Raw genomic sequence first — 6,000 nt, 5'->3', positions numbered from 1 at the left:
TGCTGAAGCAGGGCATTCTGGCAGCCAAGTGGCTTGACCTTTATTAGTGAGCCTGGTTACCCCCTCTCGGAACCACAGACTTAGAAATCGCCAGCTCATATACAGTGCATAAAATATATTTATACAATATATTTATATATATACCCTTATACACCATTTTAATAAAAAATATCACAAAATTCTTCTAAGTCCCTCGGGAAGAGTGAAAGACGCGCACGTTCATTTTCAGAGCTCCTAGACCTTCCTATAAGAAGTTAGCCAAAAGTAGCTTCGAAAAACGCTTAGGTTAAGTTTCAGAGTTGCTTCTAATGTACCAAAGCTGGACTTAGACATCATTTCACTCTCACAACATTATGGCTGGTTGGAGACAGTCCGAACCACAAGTACCGGGTCCATGGTTCTTGGCGTATACTGGGGGGGACGGGGACGACTCCCATTAACCCCTGACTATACCGGGGATACGCTTATCACAATGCCTTTCTGGTCTGTGCTGAAGCAGGGCATTCTGGCAGCCAAGTGGCTTGACCTTTATTAGTGAGCCTGGTTACCCCCTCTCGGAACCACAGACTTAGAAATCGCCAGCTCATATACAGTGCATAAAATACAGTGCATAAAATATATTTATATATATACCCTTATACACCATTTTAATAAAAAATATCACAAATTTCTTCTAAGTCCCTCGGGAAGAGTGAAAGACGCGCACGTTCATTTTCAGAGCTCCTAGACCTTCCTATAAGAAGTTAGCCAAAAAGTAGCTTCGAAAAACGCTTAGGATAAGTTTCAGAGTTGCTTCTAATGTACCAAAGCTGGACTTAGACATAATTTCACTCTCACAACATTATGGCTCTTTGGAGACAGTCCGAACCACAAGTACCGTGTCCATGGTTCTGGGCGTATACTGGGGGGACGGGGACTTCTCCCATTAACCCCTGACTATACCGGGGATACGCTTATCACAATGCCTTTCTGGTCTGTGCTGAAGCAGGGCATTCTGGCAGCCAAGTGGCTTGACCTTTATTAGTGAGCCTGGTTACCCCCTCTCGGAACCACAGACTTAGAAATCGCCAGCTCATATACAGTGCAAAAAATACAGTGCATAAAATATATTTATATATATACCCTTATACACCATTTTAATAAAAAATATCACAAATTTCTTCTAAGTCCCTCGGGAAGAGTGAAAGACGCGCACGTTCATTTTCAGAGCTCCTAGACCTTCCTATAAGAAGTTAGCCAAAAGTAGCTTCGAAAAACGCTTAGGTTAAGTTTCAGAGTTGCTTCTAATGTACCAAAGCTGGACTTAGACATCATTTCACTCTCACAACATTATGGCTGGTTGGAGACAGTCCGAACCACAAGTACCGGGTCCATGGTTCTGGGCGTATACTGGGGGGACGGGGACGACTCCCATTAACCCCTGACTATACCGGGGATACGCTTATCACAATGCCTTTCTGGTCTGTGCTGAAGCAGGGCATTCTGGCAGCCAAGTGGCTTGACCTTTATTAGTGAGCCTGGTTACCCCCTCTCGGAACCACAGACTTAGAAATCGCCAGCTCATATACAGTGCATAAAATATATTTATATAATATATTTATATATATACCCTTATACACCATTTTAATAAAAAATATCACAAAATTCTTCTAAGTCCCTCGGGAAGAGTGACAGACGCGCACGTTCATTTTCAGAGCTCCTAGACCTTCCTATAAGAAGTTAGCCAAAAAGTAGCTTCGAAAAACGCTTAGGATAAGTTTCAGAGTTGCTTCTAATGTACCAAAGCTGGACTTAGACATAATTTCACTCTCACAACATTATGGCTCTTTGGAGACAGTCCGAACCACAAGTACCGTGTCTATGGTTCTGGGCGTATACTGGGGGGACGGGGACGACTCCCATTAACCCCTGACTATACCGGGGATACGCTTATCACAATGCCTTTCTGGTCTGTGCTGAAGCAGGGCATTCTGGCAGCCAAGTGGCTTGACCTTTATTAGTGAGCCTGGTTACCCCCTCTCGGAACCACAGACTTAGAAATCGCCAGCTCATATACAGTGCATAAAATATATTTATATAATATATTTATATATATACCCTTATACACCATTTTAATAAAAAATATCACAAAATTCTTCTAAGTCCCTCGGGAAGAGTGACAGACGCGCACGTTCATTTTCAGAGCTCCTAGACCTTCCTATAAGAAGTTAGCCAAAAAGTAGCTTCGAAAAACGCTTAGGTTAAGTTTCAGAGTTGCTTCTAATGTACCAAAGCTGGACTTAGACATAATTTCACTCTCACAACATTATGGCTGGTTGGAGACAGTCCGAACCACAAGTACCGGGTCCATGGTTCTGGGCGTATACTGGGGGGACGGGGACGACTCCCATTAACCCCTGACTATACCGGGGATACGCTTATCACAATGCCTTTATGGTCTGTGCTGAAGCAGGGCATTCTGGAAGCCAAGTGGCTTGACCTTTATTAGTGAGCCTGGTTACCCCCTCTCGGAACCACAGACTTAGAAATCGCCAGCTCATATACAGTGCATAAAATATATTTATATAATATATTTATATATATACCCTTATACACCATTTTAATAAAAAATATCACAAAATTCTTCTAAGTCCCTCGGGAAGAGTGAAAGACGCGCACGTTCATTTTCAGAGCTCCTAGACCTTCCTATAAAAGTTAGCCAAAAAGTAGCTTCGAAAAACGCTTAGGTTAAGTTTCAGAGTTGCTTCTAATGTACCAAAGTTGGACTTAGACATAATTTCACTCTCACAACATTATGGCTGGTTGGAGACAGTCCGAACCACAAGTACCGGGTCCATGGTTCTGGGCGTATACTGGGGGGACGGGGACGACTCCCATTAACCCCTGACTATACCTGGGATACGCTTATCACAATGACTTTCTGGTCTGTGCTGAAGCAGGGCATTCTGGCAGCCAAGTGGCTTGACCTTTATTAGTGAGCCTGGTTACCCCCTCTCGGAACCACAGACTTAGAAATCGCCAGCTCATATACAGTGCATAAAATATATTTATACAATATATTTATATATATACCCTTATACACCATTTTAATAAAAAATATCACAAAATTCTTCTAAGTCCCTCGGGAAGAGTGAAAGACGCGCACATTCATTTTCAGAGCTCCTTGACCTTCCTATAAGAAGTTAGCCAAAAGTAGCTTCGAAAAACGCTTAGGTTAAGTTTCAGAGTTGCTTCTAATGTACCAAAGCTGGACTTAGACATAATTTCACTCTCACAACATTATGGCTGGTTGGAGACAGTCCGAACCACAAGTACCGGGTCCATGGTTCTGGGCGTATACTGGGGGGACGGGGTCGACTCCCATTAACCCCTGACTATACCGGGGATACGCTTATCACAATGCCTTTCTGGTCTGTGCTGAAGCAGGGCATTCTGGCAGCCAAGTGGCTTGACCTTTATTAGTGAACCTGGTTACCCCCTCTCGGAACCACAGACTTAGAAATCGCCAGCTCATATACAGTGCATAAAATATATTTATATAATATATTTATATATATACCCTTATACACCATTTTAATAAAAAATATCACAAAATTCTTCTAAGTCACTAGGGAAGAGTGAAAGACGCGCACGTTCATTTTCAGAGCTTCTAGACCTTCCTATAAGAAGTTAGCCAAAAAGTAGCTTCGAAAAACGCTTAGGTTAAGTTTCAGAGTTGCTTCTAATGTACCAAAGCTGGACTTAGACATAATTTCACTCTCACAACATTATGGCTGGTTGGAGACAGTCCGAACCACAAGTACCGGGTCCATGGTTCTGGGCGTATACTGGGGGGACGGGGACGACTCCCATTAACCCCTGACTATACCGGGGATACGCTTATCACAATGCCTTTCTGGTCTGTGCTGAAGCAGGGCATTCTGGCAACCAAGTGGCTTGACCTTTATTAGTGAGCCTGGTTACCCCCTCTCGGAACCACAGACTTAGAAATCGCCAGCTCATATAGAGTGCATAAAATATATTTATATAATATATTTATATATATACCCTTATACACCATTTTAATAATAAATATCACAAAATTCTTCTAAGTCCCTCGGGAAGAGTGAAAGACGCGCACGTTCAATTTCAGAGCTCCTAGACCTTCCTATAAGAAGTTAGCCAAAAAGTAGCTTCGAAAAACGCTTAGGTTAAGTTTCAGAGTTGCTTCTAATGTACCAAAGCTGGACTTAGACATAATTTCACTCTCACAACATTATGGCTGGTTGGAGACAGTCCGAACCACAAGTACCGGGTCCATGGTTCTGGGCGTATACTGGGGGGACGGGGACGACTCCCATTAACCCCTGACTATACCGGGGATACGCTTATCACAATGCCTTTCTGGTCTGTGCTGAAGCAGGGCATTCTGGCAGCCAAGTGGCTTGACCTTTATTAGTGAGCCTGGTTACCCCCTCTCGGAACCACAGACTTAGAAATCGCCAGCTCATATACAGTGCATAAAATATATTTATACAATATATTTATATATATACCCTTATACACCATTTTAATAAAAAATATCACAAAATTCTTCTAAGTCCCTCGGGAAGAGTGAAAAACGCGCACGTTCATTTTCAGAGCTCCTAGACCTTCCTATAAGAAGTTAGCCAAAAGTAGCTTCGAAAAACGCTTAGGTTAAGTTTCAGAGTTGCTTCTAATGTACCAAAGCTGGACTTAGACATAATTTCACTCTCACAACATTATGGCTGGTTGGAGACAGTCCGAACCACAAGTACCGGGTCCATGGTTCTGGGCGTATACTGGGGGGACGGGGACGACTCCCATTAACCCCTGACTATACCGGGGATACGCTTATCACAATGCCTTTCTGGTCTGTGCTGAAGCAGGGCATTCTGGCAGCCAAGTGGCTTGACCTTTATTAGTGAACCTGGTTACCCCCTCTCGGAACCACAGACTTAGAAATCGCCAGCTCATATACAGTGCATAAAATATATTTATATAATATATTTATATATATACCCTTATACACCATTTTAATAAAAAATATCACAAAATTCTTCTGTCACTAGGGAAGAGTGAAAGACGCGCACGTTCATTTTCAGAGCTCCTAGACCTTCCTATAAGAAGTTAGCCAAAAGTAGCTTCGAAAAACGCTTAGGTTAAGTTTCAGAGTTGCTTCTAATGTACCAAAGCTGGACTTAGACATAATTTCACTCTCACAACATTATGGCTGGTTGGAGACAGTCCGAACCACAAGTACCGGGTCCATGGTTCTGGGCGTATACTGGGGGGACGGGGACGACTCCCATTAACCCCTGACTATACCGGGGATACGCTTATCACAATGCCTTTCTGGTCTGTGCTGAAGCAGGGCATTCTGGCAACCAAGTGGCTTGACCTTTATTAGTGAGCCTGGTTACCCCCTCTCGGAACCACAGACTTAGAAATCGCCAGCTCATATAGAGTGCATAAAATATATTTATATAATATATTTATATATATACCCTTATACACCATTTTAATAATAAATATCACAAAATTCTTCTAAGTCCCTCGGGAAGAGTGAAAGACGCGCACGTTCAATTTCAGAGCTCCTAGACCTTCCTATAAGAAGTTAGCCAAAAAGTAGCTTCGAAAAACGCTTAGGTTAAGTTTCAGAGTTGCTTCTAATGTACCAAAGCTGGACTTAGACATAATTTCACTCTCACAACATTATGGCTGGTTGGAGACAGTCCGAACCACAAGTACCGGGTCCATGGTTCTGGGCGTATACTGGGGACACGGGGACGACTCCCATTAACCCCTGACTATACCGGGGATACGCTTATCACAATGCCTTTCTGGTCTGTGCTGAAGCAGGGCATTCTGGCAGCCAAGTGGCTTGACCTTTATTAGTGAGCCTGGTTACCCCCTCTCGGAACCACAGACTTAGAAATCGCCAGCTCATATACAGTGCATAAAATATATTTATACAATATATTTATATATATACCCTTA

Source organism: Ascaphus truei, chromosome 1 (genome assembly GCF_040206685.1).
Source record: "Ascaphus truei isolate aAscTru1 chromosome 1, aAscTru1.hap1, whole genome shotgun sequence".
NCBI lineage: Eukaryota > Metazoa > Chordata > Amphibia > Anura > Ascaphidae > Ascaphus > Ascaphus truei.
The sequence above is the reverse complement of the archived record's forward strand: the minus strand, read 5'-3'. Positions refer to the sequence as shown.